The sequence below is a fragment of the Rhinatrema bivittatum genome, chromosome 6 (assembly GCF_901001135.1).
Source record: "Rhinatrema bivittatum chromosome 6, aRhiBiv1.1, whole genome shotgun sequence".
Classification (NCBI taxonomy): Eukaryota; Metazoa; Chordata; class Amphibia; order Gymnophiona; family Rhinatrematidae; genus Rhinatrema; species Rhinatrema bivittatum.
In genome coordinates, this window is record NC_042620.1 from 315,505,142 (window position 1) to 315,523,255 (window position 18,114).

At 44.3% G+C, this 18,114-nt stretch overlaps 1 long non-coding RNA gene across 2 annotated transcripts in view; it reads right to left on the bottom strand.

The window, feature by feature from the left end:
- LOC115094462 overlaps window positions 1-17,777 on the bottom strand; it is a 100,114-nt gene extending 82,337 nt beyond the window's left edge. For both annotated transcript variants that reach the window (XR_003857557.1, XR_003857556.1), the window contains exons 1-2: window positions 17,603-17,777; window positions 12,350-12,405 (exon numbers count right to left, since the gene is read on the bottom strand). This is a non-coding gene — a long non-coding RNA (uncharacterized LOC115094462). The remainder of the gene's footprint in view (window positions 1-12,349; window positions 12,406-17,602) is intronic.
- Window positions 17,778-18,114: the final 337 nt, after the last annotated feature.

Consider the following 18,114-nt stretch of genomic DNA (forward strand, 5'->3'; position numbering starts at 1 on the left):
ATGGCCTCTCCTCAGTAAGTGGAAATGTACACATGGCACTGGGTTGCATGCACACTTCTCCACCCATTAAGTCTAGGCCAGTCTTAGAACAGCCATTGATGCCCATGAAACCTGCTTTTATGCGCATAAATGATTTTGAAAATTCCCCCCAGCAAGGTGCATTTGTTTGCAAATTGATCATGCTTGTATAAAAGTGAAATGATACCTTAATATATTGAGTTGGGCAAAAGATCAACAATATCAATATTTGAGAAAAGCGTTACTAAAAATATAGACATATGGTCTGATATTAAATATATATTATATAAATATATATTAAAACCATTTGACCTGGGAGTCCTATAAGATTTAAGACTACCCTACTACACTATTATCAATCATTTATAAGGTTCTACAAGATATGCACAACACTGTACAGAAATGCATGAGACAATCCATGCTCCATGGAGCTTACAATCTAGTCTAGACAAACATACAACATACATAAGAGGGACTTTGCTTACTATAGAAAATAGCTAAAATCAAGATGGCCATAATCAGGGAGAACCAGGGTTTAAGTTTTAGAAGCAGCCTCAAAAAAATGGGTTTTATGTAGGGTTTGAATAGGATAAGAGAGGAGCATGACACATCAACTAGGGAAGGCTATTCTAGGCATTTGGTGCCAGCATGGTTTTGAAATTTGGTGATGGAGGATAAGAGTATGAGTGACTCTTTCTTGCCAAATGAATGAAGTTTGGGAGAAGGAGTGTATGGGGAGATAAGAATGGAAAGGTAAGGAGGAGGTGCAGACTGAATGCTCGTGTAGGAAAGTTCAAAAGTTTGAACTTTATGTGGAAATCGATGGGGAGCCAATATGGTGACTATGCTCATAATGACACTGGAGGAAGGTATTTGTGACTGAATATTGAATAGGTTGCAACGGCAAGAGATGGTTCATTGGTAGACCCATAAAGATCAGGTTATGAGAGTGGATAAAGGGAAGGTATGAGAGTGGATAAAGATTTTAGTAGGAGCTTTCGATTTAAAAATAATTGACTACAGTGAATACCTCCTTTAGTGTAACGGCAGAGTCAATATGTCTATATTCTTCATTGATAACTACAATAACAATTTGAATGTTTCTTTAATTGAAGAAGGTTGTTCCTACTATTTCTGTTTCTTCCTTCAATTAACATATATCCAAAACTACTCAAATTAAGTTAAATATATTTATAAACTAATGAAATGAAAAACATAAAAAATTCAAATGATTATTATGTCAGTTACTAGTGGAAATTATTTAATAATGTGGATGACTAGAGCATGCTTTTGTTTATGTGATAGCTGCAGGTCATTAGGAAAAGAATGAGCCAGTCCTGATCTTATCCCTTTGATCATTATTACCTAATCATAATTATTTATGCATTTATACATCACATCTCATCCAAAAGACAACACCCACACACCACATCCAAAAAGCACCACCCTTGACTGTTTAGTTCCTTCAGCATCATGCTGGGAAGTTGTTTCAGTACTGGTTTAGAGGTAAGAGTGTCATTTATTTGGGGGCCTTTATTATCACTTCTTACAGCAGGCAGTTTTTCTGGGAGGTCTCCTATCCAAGAATGATTCATTCCTCTAAAATGTTATCCAGTGGTCATTTCATAGTACTACATGATAACAATTTTACACTTGTCAACCAGTCAAGGAATGATGAGGGCAAGGTCTCCCTCACCTAAACAGTTTTGTACATTTTGACCCAGCATAATAAGGGTCATCCCAAGGTGGGTCGTCACACATACAACTGCCTGCAGCCATACCACATTGGGTTGTCATCATGTGATATCTGAGAAGCTCAACAGAATCAAACTTGAGCTTCTGAGATATCACATGATGACAACCCAATGTGGTATGGCTGCAGGCAGTTGTATGTGTGACAACCCACCTTGGGATGACCCTTATTATGCTGGGTCAAAGTGTACAAAACTGTTTAGGTGAGGGAGACCTTGCCCTCATCATTCCTTGACTGGTTGACAAGTGTAAAATTGTTATCATGTAGTACTATGAAATGACCACTGGATAACATTTTAGAGGAATCAATCATGATGTAAATAGGTTAAAGTGTTTTTTGGGAAAAGGATCTACGGTCTCTTAACAGTTTAGAGACTCTCCTATTGGTGGATTCTAGAGAACAGGCAGTATAAAGGGGAAAGGTTTTGTTAGGTTTTTGCCCTTTCCTCACCTGCCCTTCCCCAGTGTAGGCTGGGGATTTGACCAATCTGTGGGCTGGGAGGTCCAGGGACCCTCAAAGAAAAGTGGGACCCTGCAGGGGAACTTCTTCTCAAGGAGAGAGGCCCAAGGGCAAGAAGACGTGGAGTAGAGTCTGTTCACCTTCAGGGTTGTACCAGATGCCAAGGAGTACTGGAGTGGCACTGAATGGATTCTTTTCCTCCCAGGGGAACTGTCATACATCTCAAAAGGAAACATGTAGGAGTAGGGTGAGTTAACCCAGTGGGGAACTGCCCTGTAGTATTCTTGATATGTGGGTCTGAGGAACCAAGCACAGATGGAAAGTTAAGGTTTTCTCATCCCTAGAGGAGCTGACCATAGAGGTGAAGCTGAGAGGCCAGTGGCCAGAGTGTGGAGTGGTGTTATCTTCCTCCCAAGGATCTAGTCAAGAGATGCAAAACAGGATGCTCCAAGAGGGGAAGGAACTGAGGTAAAGAAAGTGGAAATTGTACTGAGATATTGTCTCAAGAAGTCCTTACTAATGCTGTGTCTGATGAAACCAGCATAGTGGGATGGTACTGTGAAGATATGTATAAAGAGGTCGATGACCATTGTTGGGAAAAGTGATGGTATATTTTACTGTCATGGAACAGTGCCTGGGAAAAGTGATGGTATATTCTACTGTCATGGAATTTTGGTGCTTATTTATTTATTTTATTTGTTGAATTTTATATACCATCATGCGGTGAAGCCATCACAACTGTTTACAAGATTCAAAAGGTATTTTCTTAACAATTGTGAAATTAAGGGTATAACAGGATACATATTATAAACATAAAGTTAATCTTTTTTATAGTCCAGAATAAAATCATTTTTGAATGAGAAGGGTTTGCTTGGTGCTGGTTGATGACAATTTTTTTCGTGGACTCGGTTGGTAATTCTGTTGGGTGTTTGGATGTTGTGATGCTTAATTGTCAATGTAGACTTTGTAAAACAACCACATTTTTAGATCTTTTTTGAAAGTTTTGAGGTTAGGTTGGGTTCTTAAATCTTTTGGGAGGGAGTTCCATATTTTAGGGCAGGCGATGGAAAATGCTCTTTCTCTGGTTGCTGTCAAATGAGCATCTCTGATGGGGGGGGACTGTTAAGCAGCCTGTGTTGTTTGAATGTAAGTGTCTTTGGGGATTCTGGGGGGTTATGTTTAAACCAATTTGATCTTGATGTTCATTGTTTAGTAATTTGTGTATGATGGTCATGGATTTATTTATTTATTTATTTATTTATTTATTTATTTAAGGTTTTTCTATACCGGCATTCATGATAAGATCATATCATGCCGGTTTACAGATAACAGGGGGTGCAAAAACTGTTCTTTTAACAAGTGCGGAGGAAGCAAAAGTTACAATAAAACAAGGTTGTAGAAGGGGGGGAGGAAGGAGACAAGGATAGCGGCGTAAAAAATATTTACAGAGGTAACTTATTTACAATGTGCAGTGATGTCTCTTTATGGATATTTACATTGGGCAGTAAGGTCTCTCAATGGATATTTGACTCCGGAAAGGCTTGCTTAAATAGCCAAGTCTTAAGTCTTTTCCTGAATGTTGGTAAGCAGGGTTCAAGTCTAAGATCCGGTGGTAATGTATTCCAAAGAGAGGGGCCCGCTGTAGAAAAGGCCCGGTCTCTGAGTGCCTTATGGAGTGTAGCTTTAGTTGGGGGAACAGTCAGGGAGCCTTTGTAGGTGTCTCTGATAGGTCTGGATGATGTGTGCATTCTGAGGGGGATTTGGAGGTTGAGAGGGGCCTGTGAGTGGATGGATTTGTGGATGATGGTGATGGACTTGTGTAGGATTCTGTAGTGTATTGGCAGCCAGTGAAGATTAGATAGAATTGGCAAGATGTGGTCTCTTCTTCTGGAATTTGTCAGGATTCTGGCTGCCGCGTTCTGTAGCATCTGAAGTGGTTTTATGGATGAGGACAGGAGACCTAGCAAGATTGAATTGCAATAGTCCATCTTGGAGAAAATTACGGATTGTAAGACTGTTCTAAAGTCATGAAAGTGTAGTAGTGGTTTCATTCTCTTGATTACCTGCAGCTTGTAGAAGCAGTTCCTGGTTGTGTTGTTTATAAATTATTTTAGGTTCAAGTGTTTGTCTATTACTACCCTTAGGTCTCTTGCTTGTGTAGCAATGGTGTTAACTGGTGCAGTTTGTGGGGAGTTGCTGTTTTCGGGGGTGATGAGGAGGAGTTCCATTTTGGCCGAGTTTAGAATCAGGTTTAGGTTAGCGAGGAGTTGGTTGATCTCTTGTAGGCAGTTTTCCCAGTGTTTGAGGGTTTTTGAGATAGATTCTTTGATGGGTATCAAGATTTGTACGTCGTCGGCGTATGTTTTAGTTGTAGGTTAGTTAACAGTTGGCATAGAGGAAGAAGGTATATGTTGAAAAGAGTTGGGGATAGTGAGGAACCTTGAGGAACTCCTTGTGAGGAATTGTAGCGGGGAGATTCTTTATTATTGATTTTAACTTTGTAGCCTCTGTTACAGAGGAAAGACTTGAACCAAGTGTAAGCAGAGCCTGTTATTCTAATGTCTGAAAGGCGGGTGAGGAGGGTGGCATGGTTGACAGTGTCGAAGGCTGCCGACAGGTCCAGTAGAATTAGTAGGGACGATTGTCCTTTGTCCAAGCCCATGGTGAGGTGGTCAGTTAGCGATAAGAGAAGAGTTTCAGTGCTTAAGGTCTTGCGGAACCCATATTGTGTGGGGTGTAGTATTTCATGATCTTCGAGGTAGGTAGAGAGTTGCGAATTGACCAGTTTTTCCAGAATCTTTGCTACAAAAGGCAGATTGGAGATTGGGCGGAAGTTGTTTGGGTTCATGGGATCCAAGTCTGGTTTCTTTAGTAGTGGTTTAAGAGAAGCCATTTTTAGTGCCTCAGGGAAGATTCCCTGTGTTAAGGAGCAGTTTATAATGTCCGCAAGTGGTTTAGAGATGGTTTCGGGTATTAACAGAAGAAGTTTTGACGGTATTAGGTCGAAGGGATGGGATGAAGGTTTCATTTTCTTTAGCAGGGATTGGATCTCTAAGGCGGTGGTAGGTTCAAACGTGTCCAGTGAGATTGTCTTGTTGGGGATGTGGGGGGAGTTAGAAGGGTGGTGTTAGGTGGGAGGAGGGTTAAGAGATTGGAGATTTTATTTTGGAAAAATAGGGCTAGTTCATTTGCTTTAGCTTGTGCTTGTTCACTGGGGAAAGAAGGTGAGTTAGGTTGAGTTAGTTCGGATACGTAGGAGAAGAGGGCTCTTGCGTCAAAGGTAAGGTTGTGAATCTTGTGAGTGTGGAAATCCCTTTTTGCCTTTAGTGTGGTGTTCCTGTAGTGGTGGAGGGCAGATTTGTAAGTGGAAAGTGTACTGGCACAAGGGGTTTTGCGCCATAGGTTTTCCTTTTTTCTGAGGGTTTGTTTGAGTTTCCGTAGGTCCTTGGTGAACCATGGTTGTCTCTTTGGTGAATTTAGGTTGAGTGTTTTTGTTGAAAGAGGACATAATTTATTTGCTATTTCCTCTGTGATATTGCTCCAGGATGATAAGGCTGCGTTGGGATCTGCAAAGTTTAAGTTTGGAAGTTCTTTAGCCAGGTGGAAGCTGAGGTCATCGGAAGAGCAAGATCTTCTGTAAGGGAATGGAGATTGAGGGGAGTGAGGTTTGCGGGTTGCTGTCATTAAGAAAGTGGCGGAGATTAATGAGTGATCCGACCAGGGGACTGGAGTGCAAACAGGATGGGATGAGTGCTTGATGCCGGAGTTCGTGAAAATGAGGTCCAGAGTGTGGCCTGCCTTGTGGGTGGGCTTGTTGATAATCTGTTGGAAGCCCAAGGCTGAGAGTGTGGATAGGAGGGTTTCACAGTTGGTTGTGAGTGTGGTGTTATTGACATGAAGGTTGAAATCTCCTAGGATCAAGGCAGGGGAGTCCAGGTTTATGTGTTTTGCAATTCATTCTATTATGATGGAGGCATCTGCATCTAGGAGTCCAGGAGGGGCGTAAACTAAGAGGATTTGGAGTTCATTAGTTTTGAATAGGCCTATTTCCAATTTTGAGTCCGATTTTATTGGGAGTTGGGAGTCTCTCAGTTCTTTTTTGGTTGCTAGCAGTAGGCCTCCTCCCCTTTTCTTTAGTCGGGGGAGGGAGAAGAAGTTGTACATCTGTGTGGGGAGTTGGTTTATTAGGGTTATATCTGTTTGTTTAAGCCAAGTTTCTGTTATGGCACAGATGTCCGGTTTGGCGTCTAAGAGATAGTCATTGAGTATCAGAGTTTTCTTAGTGATGGATTGTGCGTTGAAAAGAGTTAGGGAGAATAGCGAGAGACCTAGTAGTTGGCTGAGAGGGGTGATTAAGATTGGGATGAGGGTTTTGGAGGAGCGTGGCTGCGGTTGCATTGTTGCTTTATCTGTGTTGCGGAAGCTGCGGTGAAGAATAGGGATTGAGAATTCTGGTGGCATAGTGGTCTAGTTGTGCGATCAAGGACTGGATGGATGCTGGATGTAGACTGGCAGAGGCTGGATGGGTGTTGGATGAATGTTGCTGGAGGCTGGATGGGTGCTGGATGAATGCTGCTGGAGGCTGCATGGATGTTGGATGAATGTTGCTGGAGGCTGGATGAATGCTGCTGGAGGCTGGATGGGTGCTGGAGGCTGGATAGGTGCTGGAGACTGGATGAGTGCGAGAATGTTGGCTGTGATTCTAGTGTGCCAATGCTGAGGCGAGGTAGACTGTTGAAGGGGGCCTTATTTCTAATTCCTGGGGCTCACCAAGGGGCGCACTAAGGGGCAGGCCCCTTAGGTTGCGCTCCTTCGGGCGAGCGACGCCCGGCGCGCAATGCCGCCGGTGAGTTCCAGTGATTTAAAGGGCTGTTGCCGCCCTCTGATTGGCCCATTGTTTCCTTTAGGGGCGCGGTTCCCTTCTCGCGAGGCTCTCAGGGCCTAGTGCGGGTTGGTTTTTTTTTTTTAGCTTTTGCTCCATTTGTCCCACCCTGCACGGCTCACCTTATCGCTGGAAGGAGGTGAGCAGGCTCTCGCCCTGAATGGGCCGCGCCGACCGCGCGAGCCTCGGCAGGGAGAGGAATAGGGTAGCTGCAGGGAGCGGGAGTGCGCCGGAAAAGAACGCCGCTGGTGAGTTCCAGTGATTTAAAGGGCTGTTGCCGCCTTCTGATTGGCCCGTTGTTTCCTTTAGGGGCACGGTTCCCTTCTCGCGAGGGTCTCAGGGCCTAGTGTGGGTTGGTTTTATTTTTTTAGCTTTGTGTTTGATTTGTGTTTGATTTGTGTTTGATTCGGGATTTAATTGGAAGCCAGTGTAGTGAAATCAATATAGGCATTATGTGGTCATTCTTCTTTGTTCCAGTCAGAATTCTGGCTGCTGAGTTTTGCAGAATTTGGAGAGGCTTGAGGTTGGAAGAGGTATTCCTATCAGTAGGGAGTTGCAGTAGTCGATGATTGAGAATATGATTAGCTGTAGTACAGTTCTGAAGTCATAAGGTTTAAGAAATGGTTTCAGACGTCTTAGGGTTAGTAGTTTGTGATATCCTTCTTTGATTTTGTTTGATATATGGTTCTTGAAAGTTCTTTGTCAATAATTATTCCTAGGTTTCTGGTGTGGGTGACAGGGAGTATTGGGTTCATTTGATTGTCGAGTATGAGTTGGGGTGGTGGTGATGGATTGGGTGTTTTGTCCATGCGGATTATTTCAGTTTTGTCGTTTTTGTGTGCCCATTGGATGACAATTTTTGTATATGGGTTTTTGTTTTTTTTAAACAACCAGCCCTCCCATATGGCTGAAGAAGAGAAAAGTCAGTGAAGAGAATAAAAAGTTGACCCCTTATGGTGAGCAGTAATTGTAATTATTCACTGTTATGAAGCCCATGATTTTTCTGACTTGTTCAGCATTTCAACTGGTATAATAATCTCGACCATGTACATAGTTCTTGATGCTGGCTGAATATACCAGAAAATAAAGTTGCCGTCTGTTTTTTGGAATTGATACGATGTTTCAGTTTCATTCTTTGAACCAGCATGTTTTATGGACGTAGTCAGAGATCGTGGAGGAGAGTGAGGGGACGTCCTCCTAACAGTGAGGTGAGAAAGAGAGTTGTGTTTCAGACAGGCTGTCTGCATCAGGTCAACTTCACCATTTGCATGACCAACTTAGAAGAACCCTTATAAAAGATGATCCTTAAGCAATGGGGAATCCACCCCATCATTTTATGTACCCCGTCTTGGGGTTATATATGAGTAACTGTGGTGATGAGCTAAAATTGAAGAGAGGGCTTGGCCTTTCATGTAGGAGACCTGGGTTCAGTTTCTCAGCGGTGGTTGGGGGAAGGGCTGGGTGGTAGTCTTGGGAGGGAGAGAGGCACTTAGTTGGTTCCTAAGATTCTACACATTCCATGACTTGCCAGCAATTCTGTGGAAAAATACCAAATTTTGTGGCCCTTGCTTTGATTGCATAATCCCAGGAGACCAGGGGCTCTGACTATAGTGACAGCATCCACAGTCTCCAGCAAGAAGGGAAACCTGGCTTGAGGATTCATTTGAACCACGTTACCAAGGTATTTGTAGTATGCAAGATTAAAGCAGGTTCTGGTCAGACTGAAAGCCTAGTTGTCCAGAAGAGTTGCCCTTGCCTTAAAAAAAACAACAAAAAACTTATAACCTACCCCATTAGTTTAGTTTAGTTTATTTACTTTCTAGATGGCTTTTCTAGCAAAAAAAAAATCAAAATGATGTACAAGAAAACATATATTGTTACAATATCAGATACAGGTTAAAAATTAGCACAAAACATCAAATAGTAGTATATAAACTTGAAATAGCTACACATAGATGTTTCTAAATATATGACACTCAAACTAAAGTATATATAAAACCAAACACAACAAAAGATAACTAATGGATTACAAAAAAACCCCCACCAAATAAATGAAAAATAAATGTATGACCTTAAGACAATAAATAGAAATAACTTAATACAATAGTAAGTTTTTCAACCTCCCAGCCAAGCCTAGAGCAAAAGACATGCCATTACATGTTTCCTGAATGTAAGATATTTTTTCTCTACGCGAACCGACAGTGGTAAACAATTCCTTAACAGTGGAGCAAGGTATGAAAAGCTTGTTTCCTGTGTTCCTTCCAATATAATCTCCTTGGGAGAGGGGAGCCTTAGTAACTCTTGTGGTGATTACACAGAACATCCTGGCTGATAAGGCATAAGAAAGATGGAAAGATAAGTAAGAATACCCCAGCCAAAGGCCTTAAAAGTGAGGCATAAAATCTTAAAATGGATTTGGCACATAATTGGCAGCCAGCGAAGAAAAGGGGTTACATGATCACATTTTTTTCTTTCTAAAAATCAATTTTGCTGCTGTGTTTTGGACTATGAATCTTTTTTTTTTACTAGATTTAAGAGTATGCCATGATAGAGCGTGTTATAGTGGCTCAGGAGAAATGCATGTGTCAAGGTTTTGATATTGATTGAGCAATGCTGCCTTTACAGCCATTATATATATAGGGGCGGATTTTAAAAGGAGCGCGAATAGCCTACTTTTGTTTGCGCTCCAGGCGCAAACAAAAGTACGCTGGATTTTAGTAGATACGCGCGGAGCCGCGCGTATCTGCTAAAAACCTGGATCGGCGCGCGCAAGGCTATGGATTTTGTATAGCCGGCGCGCGCCGAGCCGCGCAGCCTACCCCCGTTCCCTCCAAGGCCGCTCCGAAATCGGAGCAGCCTCGGAGGGAACTTTCCTTTGCCCTCCCCTCACCTTCCCCTCCCTTCCCCTACCTAACCTACCCCGCCCGGCCCTGTCTAAACCCCCCCCTTACCTTTGTCGGGGGATTTACGCCTCCCTCTGGGAGGCGTAAATCCCTGTAAAGGGAGGCGTAAATCCCCGCGCGTCAGCGGGCCTCCTGCGTGCCGGGACGCGACCTGGGGGCGGGTCCGGAGGGTGCGGCCATGCCCCCGGACCGCCCCGGGCCGTAGCCACGCCCCCGTACCCGCCCCCAAAACGCTGCCGACACGCCCCCGAAACGCCGCGACGACCGGGCCCGCCCCCGACACTCCCCCGACACACCCCCCTCGGAGAACCCCGGGACTTACGCGAGTCCCGGGGCTCTGCGCGCGCCGGGAGGCCTATGTAAAATTGGCTTACCGGCACGCAGGGCCCTGCTCGCGTAAATCCGCCCGGTTTTGGGCGGATTTACGCGAGCAGGGCTCTGAAAATCCACCCCATATAGTATGTTTCAATAAAAAATGTAATTGCTTTTTCAGTCTGACCAAGGCACTCACACAATGCAGTATACTTCAAAGAATTTGGACTTTTTTTTTTGGTTTAGATTTAATTATTTGCCTTTCCAAACCCAAGCTCAAGGTGAGTTTCAGTGGCTAGTTCCTTGCTCAAGAGGGCCTACAAGCTAAGGGGGTAATTTTCAATAGTTCTCGCACACGATAGGGTGATCGAGGGGGAATCGGACCCAGAAGAGGAGGAGTTGGGGCGGCACTGGGGCCGACGCTGCGGAGACATCGCTGGCGACGAAAGGTAAGGACCCTTATCGCCGCCAGTTTTGCGCCGAATAACTACACCTTTTATGGTGTATATCAGTGGTTCTCAACCCTGTCCTGGGGACCCCCCCCAGGCAGTCGGGTTTTCAGGATATCCACAATGAATATGCATGAGAGAAAATTTGCATACACTGTATGTATTTAATACACTGTATGTATACACTGTATACAGGGTTGAGAACCTCTGGTGTATATGGTGTATAACTACACCTTTTATGGTGTAGTTATTCGGTGCGAAAGCCGGCAGCCAGCGCACCGCAGTGGTGCGATTGCTGCCTGCTTTTGCAGGCCCCCCCCCCCCCCCCCCCCCCGCTTTGCCCCCATCCCCCCCCCCGGTACCGCGCGATTCACAGTGCCACGCGACGATAGAAAATCTAGCCCTCAAAATTTGTACCTGAGACAATGTAAGGCAAAACAACCTACCCAAGGTCACAAGGAAAATCAGGATGTGAACCGTGGCATCCTTGGATTTTAGTCTACTGTTCTGGCCACTAAACTACGCCTTCTCCAAGGAACCAAGCCCTTTTGGAGTTTGGTTTGTGAAAGCTAAAGGAACAGGCACTATTTTCTTAGTGTTGGGAGAGCAAGGTCTAAGGAGGTCATACTGGTGGGGGAAGGGAAATGGAGGCAGACTCAGCAACTAGCCAAAAGTGTTGGGAAGGGCATTGTCTCCCCCCTCCCCCCCCCAGTGTTCTCCCCAAACTATGCCTATGGCAAAAGGGTTGGGTTTGCTTTCACAAACTCAGCAGTAAAACCCTGAGCAGGCTACAGTGTAAGAGTGAAAAAAACAAAGACAAAGCACAAAGGTTGCAGCTGTGTTTAAACACTGTGTGAGAGTCCACAGATTAGGATTCTTGGAAAGGGTTTCTGTAGAAATGTCTTATTATTGCTGGCAAAAACAACTGGTGTTTAGCAGCATCTGTTCTTGGTAGATCTTCCGTGTATAGACAGCGAAGCAGGAAATCTTAGCTGTTCTCCTGGCTTCCATTCATTGCCAAACACTTTCTAAATAAACAGATTACTCTGAAACGAAAGGTAGTCGAAAGCTCATGAACTAAATGGCTGTCTTAACTGTCAAAACTGAAAAACAGCTTTACTTTGCAAACAGGTTAAAGATAGTTTTTAAAAACACCCTTGAAATGTGGAAAATAAAACAGATCATTTTTACATGAAAAGCCCTGTAACAATCCAAAAACTTTAAAGTGCTTCTTGTTTTCTCAAGGTTTATGAGGTATCTGAATACTTTTAGTTCTCTGCCAAACATTGCAGAACTGACTCATAGGGCTGTAGGTGAATATTCAAAAAAATAAATAGCATAATCTGGAGACTGTAAGACTCTGTTATAGATTCAGAGGTATGAGCCCCTTTAAGTGCATCCAGGCCCTCAACTTGGCGTGAGAGCCATCTGAATGTACTTGCACTATCATTGGACAACCTAACATTCTAAACAGAATCGATAACTTTTAGAAGCCTATGTAGGGACAAACTGGGAAATGTAGCAGAATCCATGAAAATTAATGATTCTTCCTATCCAATATGTTATGTTTTACCTTTTCTTCCTGGGCAGCCATTTTCCACAATTTTCTCACTTTCTTTCTTCCATACTCTGCATGCAATAACACTTTTATGAGACTAAAATTCTCCACAACAATCTTCTCTTTAAAACAATCTCCACATCTCCTAATAAGCCTTACTGCTTTTGCATCTTCTGGTGCCAATGTCTTGCTCTCTTGCACATAGTTCAGAAGCTTCTGCAAGATGGGGACAGCTTTGGTATTTTTTGTAAACCCAAGCCTTTGTAGTAAGTGTGAGGTGAGTGAAAAGAAGGGCGTGGAAAGAGGAAGGAGCCAGAACCATGCATGACCAATGCTTGTAGTGGAGGAAGTGCATCCTTGAGTGGGTCTAGTAACTGGAGGAAAGAGGTGTAAACCATAACAGGAACATAAGGTAGTGCTTGCAAGGCTAGTTGGAGAAGTGTGTTCCATCAATTCTATCTCTTTTTTGTATGTGTGGTGTGTCAGTGTTTGCCTTAGGCTGAGGGCTCTGTCACCAAATAAACTGGGTCAGTATGCATGCCATGCTATGTATATGCATTGTGCCACCATTGTGGTAGATTTCAAAGCAATCCATTCACCAAGCTGAGTTAGGAAGCTAGATTGGTCCCTTTGAAATTTTACCATCACTTAGCAGATAAATATAGTCACTTATTTGTACTAGGTGGCTATGTTTAGCTGATCAATTCTGGGCATTCCTAAAAAGGTTGTTGGGTTGGAGGGTTAAGAACTGGCAGGGGGAGGGAAGAGAAACTTCTATCCAGCTAAGTTACGGGCCGATACAGTAAAAAACGCGGGAGAGCGGGCGCGCGCACAGGTCACTCTCCTGTGCGCGCGATACAGTAAAAAAATGTATTTAAATTAGGCCCGGCGGTAAAAAGAGGGGCTAGGGACACTAGCGCATCCCTAGCGCCTCTTTTTGGACAGGAGCGGCGGCTGTCAGCGGGTTTGACAGCCGACGCTCAATTTTGCTGGCGTCAGTTCTCGAGCCCGCTGACAGCCACGGGCTCGGAAACCGGATGCCGGCAAAATTGAGAGTCCGGTTTTCGGCCCGACAGCCACCGGCCCATTTTAAATTTTTTCTTCTTTTTTTTTTTACTTTTTTTTACCCTTTGGGACCTCCAACTTAATATCGCTATGATATTAAGTTGGAGGGTGCACAGAAAAGCAGTTTTTACTGCTTTTCTGTGCACTTTCCCAGTGCTGGCAGAAACTAGCGCCTACGTTTGGGTAGGCGCTAATTTCTTAGAGTAAAATGTGCGGCTTGGCTGCACATTTTACTTACTGTATCCTGCGTGCATACCTAATAGGGCAATTAACATGCATTTGCATGTTGATGGCGCTATTAGGTGCCGCGGGTTGGACGCGCATTTTCCTCCCCTTACTGAATAAGGGGTAAGGGAAAACGTGCGTCCAAGAGCAGGCTGACAGTGCGCTCCGTTGGAGCGCACTGTACTGTATCGGCCTCTTATGCAGTTATCCTTGTGTGCAGTGATCACTGGCTTAAATCTAGATGGTTTAAGCTCTGCCCATGCTTTCATGTTCATCTTGCATGCATTGTTATTAACCCAGAGGTGTACTAGCTAGGGATGTGCATTTGTTTGACAGGAATAAGTAATCCAAACTGAAAACCCCATTTTTTGTTTAGTTTGATTCAAACCAAATCCCTGCTGGCTCTGAAGCCCTCCAAGGTTTTTCATTTCAGGAACTAGAGCACACTATTTCTGAATCATGCATAATGTAATTTCAAATAGCACACATTATTCAGAAATAGTGCACACTAGGGATGTGAATCGTATTTCGGACGATTGAAAATATCGTACGATATTTTCAAAATCGTCAGAAATCGGGGGCTCCCCGAAACCGATAGGAAACCCCACGATATTGTTCGTGGGGTTCTCTTATCGTTTTGGGGAAGGGCGGGAAAAACGGCACTAAAATATAATCCCTAAACCCACCCCGACCCTTTGAAACTAATCCCTTAGCTTCCCCCACCCTCCCGACCCCCCCAAAACTTTTCACAGGTACCTGGTGGTCCAGTGGGGATCCCGGGAGCGATCTCCCGCTCTCGGGCCATCGGCTGCCACTAATCAAAATGGCGCCGATGGCCCTTTGCCCTTACCATGTGACAGGGTATCCATGCCATTGGCCGGCCCCTGTCACATGGAGGGAGCACTGGATGGCCGGCGCCATCTTTAAAAATGGCGTGGGCCATCCAGTGCTCCTACTGCAGCCGATAAAAAAAACCCGATCGGGCCGGACGAAAAAAAAATCACGATATGATTCGGAACCGGAATCAGAACCGAATCCAGTTCCGATTCACATCTCTAGTGCAGACTAGCTTTCTGTCACTCTGCCTTGCTGCCATACACCAGATGACTCACTCTACTCCTTTTGGTGTTCTTGCCACTATCTTGGTTTCTCAGTGTACTGTTGCTAGTCTTTCTGCTGCTTTGTCCCTTTATCGACGCCTTGTGTTTTTTTCTGATACTCTTTCTGCTTGCTATGTTCCCCCTTGATTGTGCTGTAGGATGTTGATGCCACTTGTCTTGCCACGTTGCCTGTCGTGCTGCCTTTGAGGGTTCATATAACTCTTATCGGTGCTCTCTTTTGAAGCTGTGGTGTGGTTTTGACACTCTCGCTGCTGCTTTGCACCTCTGTTAAAGCACTCTTGCCACTCCTGTTACTCCTTTGCCCCTTTATAGTGCCTTAGACTATTCATGCCACTTTGGTGCCACTTTGCCACAGTCTAAGTAACTTGGAGCTCTTTTCTTGTTCTGATGATTGCTCCCCAGACGTTTCATCAGAATTGATAAGAAAACCCCAATTCTGCAGCCAAAAATAGGCTGCAAATACTTCCCCCATTGACTTTAATGGGAAAATGGAAAACAAATAAAACTAATCAATGAATTGTTTTTTTCCCCTATGAAACTAATGCAATGAATTTGGGTCCCGGCGAAACAAAAAACGAATCGAAACACATTTTTTCCTTCTGCACATCCCTATCACATCCCCCAGCCACTTTCTCACCCTTAGCTCCTCTCTCACCTCATCACATTTCTTTTAGCCCTTCTTACATATTCTCAGTCTTTCCCTCCTCAACTGCCCAGCTCATCCTCTCTCACCCATCTAGGACCTCTTTCATCTCTCTCAGCCCCTCTTAGTTCTCCAGTCAATGTCATACTTCTTAGTCACCTTTTATAGGCTCTTTCTCACTCCCCCCCTCTCCCCTCCTCTCTCCATTGATCCTCTCCCTCATAGCATCTACTGATGCCTTCCCTCACCTACCAATGCCCTCTTCTCGTCAGCGCCCCCACTATTTATTTATTATTTTATTTATTAGTTTTTCTATACCAACGTTCGAAGAAAACATCACATCGGTTTACAACTTATTAACAATTGCACAGTTAAAAATCATTTGAATTTCCAATAACAAATCATAGCCATAAAATACATAAAATAATTAGTAAAGCAATTAAACTAAATAAGAACATATTAAAATCTTAAAAGGGCATCTAAAATTAGTCAGAAATCGGCACTTGAGAAATTATGGTCAAGGTGTTGGAATAACCAAGTTTTGCTTCCTTTCTTGAAGGTTCTAGTATTTGCTTCAAGTCTTAAGTTTTGCGGTATTTGTCACCTCTTCCACTGGCAGGTCCCTCTCATTGCTGCCCTACTGTCATGGCTGAGCTGGCTAACAGTAAGTGAATAGTCGTGTCTCAGGCTACATCTTCCTTTGACCTGTGAGAGACATCATAGTGTCATGCAGTTCAAAGTGTGACTCTGATTCCCCTCAGCAAAGGAGAAGGACTCAGCAGCAGGAGGCATCGTAGCTGCTCCTTCTATTGTTGGCCAGTTCAGTGGAGGAAGGAGGGAAGGAGGTAGAAGGGAGAATCAGTTGGGGGGGATTGGTCAGAGGATCAGGGGAGGGGGAGGGGAAGAAAGGTGTGTCTTGATATTCGATTATGCCATGGGATCAGGCTAGCAATTTGATGGTAAGGGCCAGATTGTATGAGCCTTGCAGGGGCCATGGAATTATGAGAAACCAGAGGCCCTGCTTAAGGTCAACAAATGTTTCCATGCTGATGCTTTATCCAAACCTAAAGCGTCACCATCACAGCTCACCAGGGTGATTTAGGTGTCCATTTGTTTTGCAATCTTCGAGTTCTAGCCCTTGATGAGTTAGATAATCATCATTTAGTGAACACAATCAATGTATCAAGTGCTGTGAAAGATACAGGAGATTAACTTTATAGGAAGGCACAGAGTATGGCAGACTTTTAGCACAACAGGATAACCGGGGAACTCAAATGGGGGTAGAGATTAGAGATGTGAATCGTGTCCTCGATCGTCTTAACTATCGATTTCGGCTGGGAGGGGGAGGGAATCGTATTGTTGCCGTTTGGGTGTGTAAACTATCGTGAAAATCGTTAAAATCGTGAGCCGACACACTAAAACCCCCTAAAACCCACCCCCGACCCTTTAAATTAAATCCCCCACCCTCCCGAACCCCCCCCAAATGCTTTAAATTACCTGGGGATCCAGCGGTGGTCCAGAATGGCGGCGGTCTGGAACGGCCCCCTCAATTGAATCCTGTTGTCTTCAGCCGGCGCCATTTTGCAAAATGGCCGCCGCAAAATGGCGGCGGCCATAGACAAAAACGATTCGACGCAGGAGGTCGTTCCGGACCCCCGCTGGACTTTTGGCAAGTCTTGTGGGGGTCAGGAGGCCCCCCCAAGCTGGCCAAAAGTTTCTGGGAGTCCAGCAGGGTTCAGGAAGCGATTTCTTGCCGCGAATCGTTTTCCGTACGGAAAATGGCGCCGGCAGGAGATCGACTACAGGAGGTCGTTCAGCGGGGGTTCCGGACCGCCGTTGAACGCCGGCTGAAGACAACAGGATTCAATTGAGGGGGCCGTTCCGGACCGCCGCCGTTCTGGACCACCGCTGGATCCCCAGGTAATTTAAAGCATTTGGGGGGGGGTTCGGGAGGGTGGGGGATTTAATTTAAAGGGTCGGGGGTGGGTTTTAGGGGGTTTTAGTGTGCCGGTTTTCCTGCCCTCCCCCTTCCCCCGATTTACGATTTTTTAACGATAAATCGGGGGAATTGGTATTGTATCATGGCCCTAATGAATTTTGACGATTTAAAATATATCGGACAATATTTTAAATCGTCAAAAAACGATTCACATCCCTAGTAGAGATATACAGAGAAAAATCAATAGGGGACTGAATAAAGGTTAAACATCTTACTTGTGCTGATGTTTCACCAGGCTGGTTCTGTAGCTTTGCCATCAGCTGTTTAGGTTTACCTGTAGCAAACTAATTGCAACAATTGAAAAGCAGGTCTTGTTTTAGTCTGGAGTCAGCCAAGCAGCCATGTTTCGTATTGTGAACAGACCAGATGCTAAGAAAAGACAGAGCACAGAAATGTTACCATATTTACAAAGGTTGTCACAACAATGCCAGGTTATTAACTACTGAGCTTTACATAACACAGAGAAAAACAAATCAGAAACGGCCAGCAGAGGCAGGCAAGTGCATTACCTTTCCTCTGATTGCAGCACCTGTGAAGGCACAGGGACTACTAAATGGATAAAGAGCCTACACTCAAATTCTCCAGCAGTTTGTCAGAATTTTCAGCACCCGAATTGCACATTTTTTCTCCCGCATTTTCAACACCTAAAAGTTCACTCTGCATAGCTAAGTTTCCAGCATAAGCACAAGCAGCACTTCTCATGCAGTGCTCCCCAGCCATCCTCAAA